Here is a 15,956-nt window from a genome sequence, read left to right as displayed (position 1 = left end):
TGCCAGTAATACAATGTTTACTTACTTACTTTTACTGTTTTGCAGTTTTAATAGGAACCACTTTTCCCGATTCTTGTCCGAATTGGATTCCAACTTCCAAGGACTTAGAAAAAATTAATTAGAAAATAAGAAGACAAAATTTATAAATTAATTTAATCAAGAACTAAATTTAAACTAAATTTATAATTTTATCTTATAGTTATAATAAAATATAGTTAAAAGGTGTATTGAATAGAGAGATTTAGGAAGAATAATAGGATCACTTTCTCAAACATTCTTCCTCATTGGACCACATCAATTAATTTTTCAAAAGTTTGGCTTGCTCACTTGTTGCTCATTTTTATGAGAATTTCATATTCACTCTTTTTTATTGATTAAAATACTTTGTTAAAATGACTTCACATTTAATTTTCTTTTAAATTTTTATCTAAACATTAAATTTTAAATGATAGATATTCAATATCCATATTGAAAATGAATTACTTGATTAAAATAGGAATAATTTCATATTTAGTAAGATGGATATTTCCTTTTTAAGTTAGCAAAGTTTCCATTTTATTTTGTTCTTTGAAATCATCACCATCAGCAAAAAATTTATTTTTGGAAATATTAGGAGTGAGAAAATTTTGTTTGATTTACCATAAAAATGTTTAAATAAATTTCATAACAATCGAAGAGTTACGTGTTATTTTTATTAATTAATTATTTATCATATTATCAAGAATAACATAATATTTTAATGTAGTAAGAAAAAATTAAATTCGAAAAAATAAGATTCCTATTTTTAGCCATGAAAATATTTTCATAGAATTGTTAAAAAAATATTTCCAAAAATCTTATTTACTTTAAACGGACATCAAAAGTGAAAAACTAAGATTCCCAAAAAAAAAAAAAAAAACTGAAACACCTCGTAGGATAATTCAGAAAGTGATAGCGTATGATGTTACTTCTTTTGGCTTATAGGTTTGTTTGTTTGTCTGCGCATATATCTCAGTCTATGCACAAAAGGTAACTTCTTGTTAATATTATTTAACTTAATACATTAATCAACCACATTCGTATTGAAATATTCATTCAAGTGATGGCAATGCATAAAAAAGAATTCAAATCCTGAATTTTCAAACAGAGATATTTAGAGAAATCAATAATTCTTGTTATTTTTAGATTCATAATTCCAATTCAATAAGGGAAATTTTTTATTTATATTTTTTTATAAAGAATTTTATAATCCCAATAAGAAAGCAAAAAAATAAAAATAGAGACGAGAACTTACGTGGTTCGGTCATATAGACCTACATCCACGGGCATAATAACAAACAAATTTCACTATGATGAAAATTGAGTACAATCTACTTACAATTTAGAAAAACATAACCAAGTAAAGAAAAATAATGAACGAAATAACAACAAACAAGTAAAGCAAAAAGGCATCTGTGATGCATAGCTGCTGCTGATTTGTTGGTTCCTTCTGGATTCGACTTTGTTAACCTGATGAATGATCTTTCAGCGTAAAATTGCTCCTGATGCTCGTGACAATTGACCAATTTCAGAATTCATTTTTGCCCACTAAATAAAAAAAAGGCATGATTCATTTCTCTAAGCCTTGCTAAAGTACCTGTATACATTTCACACCTAAATTGGCTGATCTGATCTTTGTACTTGTGCACAGCTAAACTTATAATTTAATAATTCAATTTACAAATTAACTCTTGCAATACAAATTATGCCAACACATTATTCCTCAAATAATTAGCAAATGGAAGTTTTAATAAAGAGTCTAACAGGTTTTTAGGTTTATTAAAATTATTTTCATCTAAAAATTTACCAAAATTATAATACAGAATTAAAATTCATCTTTACATTCAAGTAGAAGTAATATTTTTAAATTTCAATAACAGTACAAAATTACTTACAAGAATTGTTCAGTTACTACATTAAAGAACAATAAGAATAACTTAAAATTTAATACAGTACCCAAAAATTACTAAAAAAAACCACAAACTATTACCAATTACATTATCATCATTCTAATAGAAGTCGCCCAAAAATATAATTTCTACAATAATAATTAAAAACCAATAACTTATCAACATGACTTGAATCAAAGTATCAACAATTCAGCATGGTCATTTTAACATTATCAGCATTCTAATGAGAGGTCGTAAATATTTCACTATCGAACATTTTAAAGGAATTTTTAGGAAATAATCGAAGGTATACTAAAAATTTAAAAACACGCTGCAATTCTACTAAAAAGACAGCTATCAGGATAAACAAAATAATATCTATATATTTCAGTACAAGTATAAAACTAATTTGATCCTTCAAAAAAAATTATATTCCTAGGAAATATCACCATTAATGTCAATTCAAACTTCTACATGCCTTTAACTAATGAAGTCGTGGAGCAACACCTAGATCAAGAATCCTAAAATCTGCTTCTACTTTTCACTGTCCTCAATGTGCTGTTTTGAACTGACAAATGATATCCAATTTTAAGAGGATATACTTAAAGATCATATAAAAGAGCAGCATAGTTCTTCAGACCACCAAAGATGAAGATAACAAAAATTGACCTGACAAAGGCTGTCCAATATTCTCTCTCCAATATACTAGTAGTCCATTGAGAAGACAAAATAACAAAGTCTTATAGCCACAATTCATGACACAGAATCAATTGAGAAGTAAATAAGTAACTAAACACATAGAAATCCAACATCACCAAATCATACGGGCCAATCCTATAAAGAACCAGTTATCCTCCTACATTTCCCAAAAAGAATCATCAAGTCTAACTCTGACAGAACCCTACACTGTCAAAAACAATAAATCCAAAACCCACAATAAGGAAAGCCAGTCCATAATGAACATGAGATAATGATTGTATCGAGGGTAATAAAAACCAGAACCTAAATAGTACTCTCCCACCGCTGCAGAAGAAACAGGCTCACAATTCAATCCATATTCACTGTGAACAAATCCAGAAAATGAAACATCTAAGACATTAAGTTTATCTGTAGCCAGATTCTAATCCACGGTTTCAAAAGAAAGGCATAATAATTTATTGATTCAATCTTCAATCAGCAACATCAGGAAATAAAACTCATCTGGAATCTAGCATACGGCAAATGAATAAATGCAAGTAGATGATTCGAGCCTTCAACAGCCATCCCACACCACAAGACCCAAGACGAAACAACAGAGAAGTAATTCAAGAAATGCCCTCATACTAGACCATTGAAAAGTAGAAGCAAAAGACAATCCAAGAATTCTAAATTCAGGGTAGAGATCACCAAATCATGTAAATAAGATAGCCACTGCCTTTCACAACCAACCACATTTACTGATTTCCACTACTTGACTTCCCTGTGAGACCCAAAGCAGAAATCATGGAGAAGAAATCAAGAAAAGCGCATACACTAAAAGCAAAATGAAGACACATCTGAGAGATTGGAATCCAGGGTAGACATCACCAAATCATGCTGAGGCTCAATGCTACGCAGAACGCAACACAAAACTTCTACTCTACATTGCAACAGTTTTAAAACTCAATCCATATGCCTCATGATCAAATTCAGAAACTAACAATAATGAATATCCCATTGAAGAAAAACCAAATTCATCTAGACTTGTTAGCCATTCTAATTTGCTGCTTGCAGAACGGATGGAAACTTGATACACACCAAAATCTTGTGAACATACTTCAGCACATGCTGCAAACGAAGGAACTTGAGCAGAGAAAAGCCAAAATCTCCTTGATCAACAGAAGATAACATTAAAATGATTTTTATACAATAGAGTAGAAATAGAAAGTCAAAAGAAATATCAGTTTCTAGAGATCTTCAATCCAAAGCACAACATAAAATTAAGAAAAACAAGCTTAAAAATCGGAAGAGCAAAATCATACAACCACTAATAGATCCTAAAAATAAGAATAGCAAAAGCCAAAAATCATGAAATTGAAATCAACTCAAATAGAAATGAGACCTCCAAATATAGGAACTAACTAAATAATGAAATGGTATAAAAATTCATTATTGTTCTCTGTAAATGAGAAATCAAGTTCCTGAATGCAATATAAAAAACAGATTGAGTAATATGGAAAATTTAAGATAAGCAAATTTTGAAATCAAAGATAAGTTGATGATAAAGATAATTAATTTTCAAGCACAAGTTGAACACCAAACTTTTCATAAGAATTAACAAAAAGTAGACCTCGTGAACAGATGACATAAAAATCTAATCCACATAGGAATGGCAAATGAAAGTGATACCAAACCCAGCACATATTCATTGATTAATCTCTACACTATTCAAAAGTTGACACTTGTCATGAAAAGTCTAAAAATGAAAAGATAAACCATGAATTCTAACTGAATTATGCAAGAGCTTTATTGATTTTGCAGAAATCAAACACTAAACAGCATAAAACAAGTTCAAAATTCAATTCAAGTGTGCTATGATCTATCGTACAGGAAACAAAAACAAAGTTATCACAGATTTAATGCAGTGAAAAAAAGATCCCAATTAAACCAAATAGTCCGGAGCTCTTTGCTCATATGGTAAAATCAAATGCCATTCTCAAAGATCCTGTCTTCAATTTGGCTACACCTGGGGGGGGGGGGGGGGATCATTTTTCCGAACTACAGAACACAGGTTACCTAGATAAATAGTCATCAACTAAGAAACTAGATAGATCAAGCTCATGAAAGAAATTACATCTTGCAGATATCATCTGGTAAAACCAAAGGACATAAAAATCATTTTCAGACTCAACGCATGGAAACACAAGACAGACCAGCAACCCTCATCTAAGAAACAAGAAAACAAACTCATGTGAGATTATGTATCAAATGTTCCTCAATTCTTGCTGATATAATCGGGTAAGTTGAACAGTTCCAGGAAACTTGGTGTCTCATCTATGAAGAAATTAACACTACCCATATTCCTCCAGTAGAAGAAACAAAGTATACAAATTCTCTTGCCTCCTCATTACTCTCTCTTATGGTTCCTATTAGAAACAACAATTAAGAAAACAAAGATAATGTAAGGATAATAAAACCTAAGGCTTCACAGTGAGTACGTCAATAATCTCCACCACCACTGCTTCCACATCCTACCAACATCCATTGTCAATCTTCCCTGTAAGGCCCCAATTGGAAATCAAGGAGAATAAAATTGAAAAACTAATGGCTCATAACTATAAACAAAGAATGATAGAAACAAAAAGAAAATCCAAGAATTCAAAAACAGTGAGAAACATCACCAAATTACGCATGAGGCTCGATGAGATGAAGGGTACTACACAAAATTATTCAAAACACTATATGCTGCAGAGAAAACAGGCTCACAATTCAATTCAATGTTTCGTGATCAAATCCAGAGAAATAAATAATACAGAAAGAAGAAACTCATCAATGAAATTAATTCATCCAGAGCTGTTATCTGTTCTAATTTTATGATTTATTCTTCAACAATCGGCAACAGAAATCTCATATCAGGACTTGGCATGCTGCATACAAATGAACACAAACAGTTCAACACCTAGAAATATCTTTCATATTAAAAATTTGTGAAAAAAATTGTGAAATCAGAGTTCTCCAAACCCAAATGAAACAAACAAATTGTCCGCAAAAACTCCAGTGCCTCCCAATACTTATAGTTCCTGTTAGGATCTCACACAATAACTGACACTACCAGGTGACCGTACACCAATAAACGCAGAACAAACACATAAGAAAATAATTAATGTGAGGGTAATAAAACCTAAGGCTTCACAGGAAGTCCATCAATAATCTCCAGCCACTGCCTTCCACAGCCTGCTGAACATCGTCGAAGAGTTCTCCAAAAACCTAAATGCTAACAAATTGTCCGCAAAAACTCCAGTGCCTCCCAATACTCTTATAGTGCCTGTTAGAATCACACACAATAACTCTGACACTACCAGGTTACCGTACACCATCAAACGCAGAGCAAACACATAAGAAAATAATGAATGCGAGGGTAATAAAACCTAAGGCTTCACAGGAAGTCCATCAATAATTTCCAGCCACTGCCTTCCACAACCTGCTGAACAAATCCATTTGCTTATCTGCCCAGTAAGACCCAATGGGAAGTCATGGAGAATAAAATCTAAAATCTTAAATGCTCATAATAAACATCAAAAGATAAAAACGAAAAGAAAATATAAGAATTCAAAAACCCAGAGAGGCATCGCCAAATCATGCACGGGGCTCAATGCAACGCAAGACCTCACACAAATCATGTCCCCACGTGATTAGTGAGAAATTATGTCCCAATGTGATTCATGGAAAATCAATCCAAATTTCAAAATCAACTATTCATTAGGTTATAGGAACATAGGGGTTTTCTATATATGTAGTGACTAGAACTGTATTGTGAAAAGGAACAGACAGAAAGATGGTAAAAGATTTTGATAGCAGCATTGAACCCAATTGCAATCATGGCATCCCAACCATTTATGTTCATACTGCAAACATGGAAACAAGTATTAGTAATCGATTTTTATCTTAGATTTTGTTATGTTCACTCAATATAGTGGCACTTGGGATGATATGTTGGCATTGACTAAGCAAAGCATTACAATTCACTAGCTCGGTTATGAAATTGCAACTTGCAAGCACAGAAAAACAGTAGATGAGTGACATGCCCATAAGCCCAAACTAGAAAATGAATAGAGTCTTGTTAGGTGTACCCAACATTCTTAAAAATTAACTTACGAATCAACTTGTCTTACGGATCAACTTGATCCATGAGTACACCTAGAGGCACTCAAGTGAATATCACCTTCTCATGACCCACTAAATTGAAAGTTAATCCTTGATTTAACAAAATTAAAAAAAAAAAAAGACTCTCAAATTATAATGTTCCATTTAAGTTCCTAATTTTAACCATCATTTTGGTCCCTAACTTTTGTTTAAGTTAATTTAATCATCATTTTAATTATTAAAAAGTCTCTAATATTAGACTTAATCATTTGCTACATGTAACTTTAGACTAAGTGACATACAATAGTTTTAGAAACGTTTTTTTAGTTTCGTTAATTTTGAGGATTACACTAACAACAAATCACAATATCAAAAATTAAATTTATCATTTATTCTATATTTTTGCTATATGAAATTATGAATGTTTGTTATTTTCTTCATTTGTTTTATTCCTTATTTATTTTTTAATCTTTATATTGAATAAAAAAACGATGCATTTTTAATCTCTAATCAAGGACTCAAAACATAACATTTTTGTAATCTTTGAAGACTAAAAACAAATAAAATTTAATAAATAGGAACTAACGGTAAAAAAAACTTTTAACCCGTTATATTTTCAAGTTTCAACTTCTCCAACACAAAGTGAATTGGGAGGGACTGAAGAGGGAGGGTAGAGAAATTTTTACCAGATAGATATGGCATCAACTGGTATTAGAGGATTTTTCAAACGCCCTGTTATCACCACCAGTATCATCAAATACCAAAACTCCAAGCTGCAAGAGTTCACATTTAACACCATATTTAATTTCAGCAAATATAAATATATATAATCAAGTCCAATGCAAAATGAAGTTAGCTAGAGAAAAATACCATAACATAACAGCTGAAGCCAAAGAAAGCTTTACAAAACCAAACATGTCCGAAAATGCTAGCCATGTAAACCCACTCCAAGCTCCATCTGACTTAGTGATGAAAATGTACAACAATTGTGCAATCACAATGACCCGCCATGATGTGTTGAGAGTAATTGCTGCTCCAATTAGGCCCCATCCAAGCTTAAATATAAGAAACCAACTAAAAAATGTGTGCAGCACCAAAACAACTACTGATATCCATAACATCACCAGCACTTTCCTCTGTGCTGTGCCTGTAGGAACTTTACTATTGAAAAGTTTATGGCGTATGCAAACAACTGAGGTATCATCCACAGAGCAAATTTCCCTACAAAAATAAAGTACAAGTAAATAAATACAATGTGCTCATAATAATAATAATTATAATTATAATAAAAAGAAATTTTAATGTGTAAACATTTCAATAAATTATGACAAATCTCACGTCTAAACCACCAGAGTAAATCATTTAATGAGATATAATATTTATAAAATTGATGATTTTTAATAAATTTCAACTAAATTTCAACCAGTAATTGGCCCATTTTCCAATCCAGACTCTTTTTCTGGATAGACAAGGGTCGATGGATGGATGGAGGGGATTAAGCACTGACAACTCAGCAGAAATAATTGAGGCTTACATTATGTTTGAATAACTTTTGTATAGTATTTATGTAAGAAGAAAATAAGAAACTAAAATAAATTTCAATAATTAGAAAAATAAAATATAATAGTAATCAATATTATATATTTATTTTGTCATTTCTGTTTTTACTACACTTGTTTTAGATTTAAAGTAATAAGTTGTTACTGTTATCAAGAGTATAAAAGCAGTTGCCAATAGAAAAAAGCCACATAATGAAGAACATGCCACAGAACAGAGGCCCTTGCTTTGCATTCCCTTGTAAACAATTTTCATAAAAAGTGAGCCTAGCCTGCTGTGCAAATCGCCTGTGAGACTGGCTATATCCATTGCTTGGAATCGCCAGTGGTAGTGACGTTTTTGCCACGTGTTGTACGCAGGAGCTTTTCGCCAGTATCATTGACGAATTACATGTTTTTTTACGTAAAATAACATACCCATCGTGTAAATTGTTTAGAAACAGACCCATTATGAGAAATAGTTTTTAAAAAAAACCCCATTAGGGCAATTTGCCCTCTCAATCATTGGTTCAAACCAAACCGAGGTGAGTAAAATGCAACATCAACGCAACATTATTCAACCAAAACATCAAGGTTTTGGTGTAGGCATCTATATTAGAGATGATCGAGACATAGACTTTGAGCTAGATAGCAAGATCGTGGTAGATGGCATTTCGCAAACTACAACAGGCTACTTTTTGGTTTAAAAAATTTATTAAATAAATATAAAGATTGTCTAAAGTTTTTTCCAAACTCAGAAGAGAATTTTGTAAAGCGACAAACCAATCATGTCACTCATCTTCTGCCAAGAGCATCATGGTTCATTCTAATAGCCATGCTTTTTATTTTTTTATCAAATTCCTTCATGTACTGTTTCTATCATTATGAATGAAATCAGCTAAGATTTCGATTTAAAGAAAAAAGTAACTTACTCTATTTAAAAACCTTCATTGACAATAACTTACTCTCCCCAATATTTAAGTAGTTTTGAATTAAAATTATCCTACGCTAAATGAAAAAGTCTCATTCTCATGTAATAGGATTAGTACATGCATTTATTGTTGGTTAATTTGAAAATCGAGATAATACTGGATAAATCTGAAGTCGTGTATAACACTTTCAGATTGAATCAAATTTCGGGGTTCAACCATCAATCGGATAAAATCAGAAGATTATAATTCAAGAGTTTTGTTTTGGTCTTGTATGTTTTGTCACCCGTAATACTTTCTGAACCAGAATGATTATTTATGATCAAAGAACAGGTGGTTTTTGGCGGTTGATGAACATGTGATTTTTGGCGGTTGATGGAAGTTTTATCTTTTTTAAAAACTATCTTTTCCTGAAAGTCACTTCCATGTAATTTCCAAAATTTGCCTAAACCGAACATCTCGTTATTACATTAAAACAAGCGTGCACTCTTATTTTAACATAATAAAGAGATCAATTACACTAAAATGTCCAACAAACCTCCCCCATTTTAGTGTAATTACCGATCAAATCACCAAAGTCATAACATACCACAAACTACTACATAGATGAAATATCGTGACGATTGAATTTCATCTTAGCAAATTACACGTTTCAAATATTCGAATATCAGGGTGTCACTAAGGATTGAACCCTTTCTATTCATAATGAATACATGAAGATAATCTGCACAATAGTTTATAACATTACTCTTGCTCGACACTAGTTTACTAGCCTGTGTCCATATCCTTCATAAGCATATCAAAGCCAAGTCCCAGCTTCTTGAAGCGGCTAAATTTCATGCTTATATAGGTAGTCCTTTTCTTTCTTGCACCTGCAAATGCAATTTTTCAAAAGAACCATTGAGGAGTTATACTTCAACCTCCTTAACTTACAGAACCGAACACATACCTTTTGGGATACTTTCGATGATGTGTTCCAATCTCTACATGTTAAGCTTTCCACATTGAATTCAACACCTAATGTCATATTAGATGGAAATTAGGTATCTTAACATAAGAGATTTCAGATGGACTTTAATCCTAATCCCACAGCCGACCTTTTCATGAGATCTCTACTTAACCCTTTGGTTAAATGATCGGCCAAATTATGCTAAGTTCTCACAAATTCCACTGATATCACACCATGCATGATTAAATCCCGAACCATGTTGTGTCTAACACCCAAGTGTCTAGACTTCCCATTATACACTTGACTATATGCCTTAGCCAAAGTAGCCTGACTATCGCACCTGATAGACATGGGAGGTATAGGTTTGGGCCACAATGGAATCTCATAGATCAGATTTCTTAGTGATGAGGACATGACCAAGAGCAAGGGCAAGGATCCACTTGAAGGACTTGGAGGACCTAAGACAAGGGCTAGAGCAAAGAAAGCCAAGGAAGCTCTTCAACAAGTGTTGTCCATACTATTTGAATACAAGCCCAAGTTTCAAGGAGTAAAGTCCAAGGTTGTGAGTTGTATCATGGCCCAAATGGAGGAGGACTAAATGACACCACTTTGTCTCAATTTTTAGAGTGTTTAGTTTGTCTAAATAATGGCCCAATCCTTGTAAAGTTGGCTGACCAAAAATATGTTTTGGGTTAATCAATTAAAAGGGCTTTAGTTAGGTTTAGTTCAAGTTGTAATAAGGGCCCAATTGGCAACCTAGGCATCAGCCTTTTGGGAGACCAAATGGTGGCTGACTTGTTGGCTGTTGGGGGTGACTTTTGGTTGCCACAATTTCAGTTACACTCAGCCATTAAGTTTTTTTTAATTCCCTAGGTTAATGGCATTAAGTTATTTTAATTCTAGGTTAGTGGGTCATTACTAAAATCTGCTGTAAAGCTTCTATATAAGCTGAACCATTTTATCAATAAACACAAGTTGAGTTTTATTCAGAAAATTAGAGTTTATCTCTTTTATCTTAGTGAGAGTGATTCTCCTAAATTCTTGAGTGATTCAAGAACACCTTGGCTGTATCAAAGGACTTTCACAACCTTTGTGCGTTGCCCTCGCTGGAAAGAGTGATTCTTTCCTTCCTTTCATCATCACCCTTGTTCTTTCAAACCACAATTCCAGAAAATCCACCTCTGCCCAGAATTATCTCGTGGCCATAACTCCCATTTTATGCACTCAAATTAAGTGATTCTTGAGCCTAAATTGAAATTCAAAACGAGACCTTTCACCTCGTTTTGGAATCACCTCATTTGGAGCCCTGTAGCTTCAGTTATTGCCATTTCTATATTTCTGTCCAGCCACCACTTAACCTACGTTTTACCATCCCATTCATCCATTTTATGCCAAGAACCACCTTATTAAGACCCACGAAATTAGCCACCTTATTTTCCATCCTTTCCTTAATCAATTTCCGCATTTTCCATCAAGGTTTAATCCTAGACGATCCTAAGTCAGCCCTTGTGCCATGAGGGTTCATATCATTTGGTAATCAGAGCTCCGGTTCTAGGATCAACACTTCCTTTGCTGGAAATATTGGGTAACATCCTTCTTTATTCTCTTTGCCATTTATATTACCTTCTTATTCATATATATATTTTTTAGGCTGAACCATTGCAAAAGCTAAGCCTTTTGATCTCTTTGTTATAAAAAAAAAAAAGAAGCAGAATTTCGTATAAATAAAATTAAAAAAAAAAAAAAAAATCGGGCTGAATGGTTCATGCTTGAAGAACTTTAAAAAAAATCTCTTTAAGGTAATATATTGGTTGCATGAAGGATTGTTACTTGAATTCCTAAATTCTGAATTTTATTTCCTTCATTTGTGCCTAAAAACATTGTTAGCCTTTTTCTTGGTTAACCTTTTCCTTGTCTCTCTAGCCTTACCTTACACATATTGGTGAATTGTTCTTTGTTGTGGCCATAATCTCTTGAATTGCCTAAGAACTCAAGGGGAATTAGAGTGGTAAAAGGTAAGAGTGTTTCATTAGAGAAAAGCCATAATTGTGTGATACACTTGAGTGGGTGAGGTATTCAAACAGCAACTATAATTGTCTTGTTGCGTTTGATTTATTTGTTTGAGATGTCAGGTACTAATCCTAATGATGGAGTGGGGCTTTCGCAATTCCAAATGCAAGCTTTGATGCAACATTTGGAGAGGTTAATGAAACAACAAGATGATGCGCTCCATGAGAGGTTGGATCAAATGGAGAATAGAGATCATAATGAAGAAGAAAGGAGGAGAAGAGGGAATGATGGTGTTCCTAGACAAAACCGAATTGATGGTATTAAACTCAACATTCCTCCATTTAAAGGAAAGAATGATCCGGAGGCCTACTTGGAGTGGGCGATGAAAATAGAGCATGTTTTCTCATGCAACAACTATGAGGAGGACCAGAAGGTGAAGCTTGCCGCCACGGAGTTTTCCGACTATGCTCTTGTGTGGTGGAACAAGCTACAAAAGGAGAGAGCAAGAAATGAAGAGCCAATGGTTGATACATGGACGGAGATGAAAAAGATCATGAGGAAGCGGTATGTGCCGGCTAGTTACTCAAGGGACTTGAAATTCAAGCTCCAAAAACTAACCCAAGGCAACAAGGGGGTTGAGGAGTATTTCAAGGAAATGGATGTGCTCATGATTCAAGCAAATATTGAAGAAGATGAGGAGGTAACTATGGCTCGATTTCTTAATGGTTTGACTAATGATATCCGTGATATTGTTGAGCTGCAGGAGTTTGTTGAAATGGATGATTTGCTTCACAAAGCAATCCAAGTGGAGCAACAATTAAAAAGGAAGGGAGTGGCTAAGAGGAGTTTTACCAACTTTGGTTCTTCTAGTTGGAAAGACAAAGGTAAGAAAGATGGGGCTGCTACTTCTAGTAGTTCCACACCTATCCCATCAAAAACTCGCTCAAAGTCCCAAGAGGAACCCTCTAAAAGGAGTAGAGATGTGAAGTGTTTCAAGTGCCAAGGCCTAGGACACTATGCTTATGAGTGCCCTAACAAAAGGTCCATTGTTCTTAGAGATGGAGAATATATAAGTGAATCCGATGTTGAAGAAGAAGAGGAGAGTGAGTACGTAGAGGAAGAGGAGACTCCGGAGGGAGATTTGTTGATGATTAGGCAGTTACTTAGTGGTCAATTGAAGCATGAGGAGGAGAGCCAAAGAGAAAGCATCTTTCACACTAGATGTTTAATCAATGGCAAGGTGTGCATGGTGATCATTTATGGAGGTAGTTGCACCAATGTGGCTAGTGCTAGATTAGTGTCAAAGCTAAATTTAGCTACTAAACCACATCCTAGGCCATACAAACTTCAATGGCTTAGTAAGGATGGGGAGGTGCAAGTGAGGCAGCAAGTGGAAGTGGACGTTTCCATTGGGAAATACAATGATAAGGTACTTTGTGATGTTGTTCCTATGGAGGCCAGTCACTTACTTTTGGGGAGACCATGGCAATTTGATAAAAGAGCCAATCATGACGGTTACACCAACAAGATCTCTTTCATGCACCAAGACAAAAAGATTGTGCTCAAGCTATTGAGTCCACAAGAAGTGTGTGAGGATCAAAAGAAAATGAGAGAAAAACTTCTTCAAGAGAAAAAAGAAAAAGTGAGCAAAACACTTGAGAGTGAGAAAAAGAGGGAAACACTTGAGAGGAAAAAGAGTGAACAAAAGAAGAGTGAAACACTTGAAGTGAGGGAGAGCTATTTAGCCACAAAAAGTGAGGTCAAGAGGTTGTTTCGTGCTAAACAGTCACTATATATCTTGTTTTGCAAAAATCAGATTTTGACCACTAACACTTTTGATGATTTTGAAGTTGTTTATGGTTTTAACCCACTAACTCCTCTTGATCTTTTGTCTATGCCTAATGTTTCTGTTTTTAAGCATAAAGAAGGTCAAGCAAAGGCGGACAATGTGAAGAAGCTTCATAGGAGAGTCAAAGATCAAATTGAGAGGAAAAATAAAAGCTATGCTAAACAAGCCAACAAAGGAAGAAAGAAGGTTGTCTTCGAACCCGGAGATTGGGTTTGGGTGCACATGAGAAAAGAAAGGTTTCCGGAATAGAGGAAATCAAAGCTTCAACCAAGGGGAGATGGACCATTTCAAGTGCTTGAAAGAATCAATGACAATGCTTACAAAGTTGAGCTGCCCGGTGAGTATAATGTTAGTTCCACCTTCAATGTCTCTGATTTACCTCTTTTTGATGCAGATGGAGAATCCGATTTGAGGACAAATCCTTCTCAAGAGGGAGAGAATGATGAGGACATGACCAAGAGCAAGGGCAAGGATCCACTTGAAGGACTTGGAGGACCTAAGACAAGGGCTAGAGCAAAGAAAGCCAAGGAAGCTCTTCAACAAGTGTTGTCCATACTATTTGAATACAAGCCCAAGTTTCAAGGAGTAAAGTCCAAGGTTGTGAGTTGTATCATGGCCCAAATGGAGGAGGACTAAATGACACCACTTTATCTCAATTTTTAGAGTGTTTAGTTTGTCTAAATAATGGCCCAATCCTTGTAAAGTTGGCTGACCAAAAATATGTTTTGGGTTAATCAATTAAAAGGGCTTTAGTTAGGTTTAGTTCAAGTTGTAATAAGGGCCCAATTGGCAACCTAGGCATCAGCCTTTTGGGAGACCAAATGGTGGCTGACTTGTTGGCTGTTGGGGGTGACTTTTGGTTGCCACAATTTCAGTTACACTCAGCCATTAAGTTTTTTTTAATTCCCTAGGTTAATGGCATTAAGTTATTTTAATTCTAGGTTAGTGGGTCATTACTAAAATCTGCTGTAAAGCTTCTATATAAGCTGAACCATTTTATCAATAAACACAAGTTGAGTTTTATTCAGAAAATTAGAGTTTATCTCTTTTATCTTAGTGAGAGTGATTCTCCTAAATTCTTGAGTGATTCAAGAACACCTTGGTTGTATCAAAGGACTTTCACAACCTTTGTGCGTTGCCCTCGCTGGAAAGAGTGATTCTTTCCTTCCTTTCATCATCACCCTTGTTCTTTCAAACCACAATTCCAGAAAATCCACCTCTGCCCAGAATTATCTCGTGGCCATAACTCCCATTTTATGCACTCAAATTAAGTGATTCTTGAGCCTAAATTGAAATTCAAAACGAGACCTTTCACCTCGTTTTGGAATCACCTCATTTGGAGCCCTGTAGCTTCAGTTATTGCCATTTCTATATTTCTGTCCAGCCACCACTTAACCTACGTTTTACCATCCCATTCATCCATTTTATGCCAAGAACCACCTTATTAAGACCCACGAAATTAGCCACCTTATTTTCCATCATTTCCTTAATCAATTTCCGCATTTTCCATCAAGGTTTAATCCTAGACGATCCTAAGTCAGCCCTTGTGCCATGAGGGTTCATATCACTTAGCCACTCAGCTTCTTTACCAGCTGCTGCTAAAGCTACAAATTCAGATTCCATTGTTGAATTTGTAATGCAGGTCTGTTTCTTGGATGCCCAAGAGATAGCACCTCCTCCAAGGAGGAATACCCAACCACTTGTGGATGTAATCTTCCATATTGGTTATCCAACTTGCATCAGAGTAACCTTCAATAACTGAAGGAAATCCAGTATATGTCAAACCATAGTCAATGGTTCCCTTTAAGTACTTGAATACTCTATTCATAGCTTGCCAATGATGAGAACTGGGATTACTTGTAAACCTACTAAGTTTAGCAACAACATAAGCTATATCAGGCCTAGTACTAATCATTGCATACATGAGTGATCCTATTGCCCTTGAGTGTTCAAGTT

At 34.4% G+C, this 15,956-nt stretch overlaps 1 long non-coding RNA gene across 2 annotated transcripts; it reads right to left on the bottom strand.

Moving 5' to 3' along the window:
- Nucleotides 1-2,315: 2,315 nt before the first annotated feature.
- LOC114367947 lies at nt 2,316-7,943 on the bottom strand. 2 transcript variants are annotated; one of them, XR_003657286.1, is made up of 3 exons: nt 7,599-7,943; nt 7,415-7,501; nt 2,316-6,490 (listed from the first exon to the last, which is right to left on the bottom strand). It is a non-coding gene; the product is annotated as an uncharacterized LOC114367947 (long non-coding RNA). The 2 variants fall into 2 exon arrangements; XR_003657287.1 differs by having other exon boundaries at nt 2,316-6,091.
- Between the last annotated feature and the right edge of the window lie 8,013 nt (nt 7,944-15,956).

The sequence above is a fragment of the Glycine soja genome, chromosome 9, assembly GCF_004193775.1.
Source record: "Glycine soja cultivar W05 chromosome 9, ASM419377v2, whole genome shotgun sequence".
NCBI lineage: Eukaryota > Viridiplantae > Streptophyta > Magnoliopsida > Fabales > Fabaceae > Glycine > Glycine soja.
Note: the sequence above shows the minus strand (reverse complement) of the source record. Positions and strands in the feature narration are given on the sequence as shown.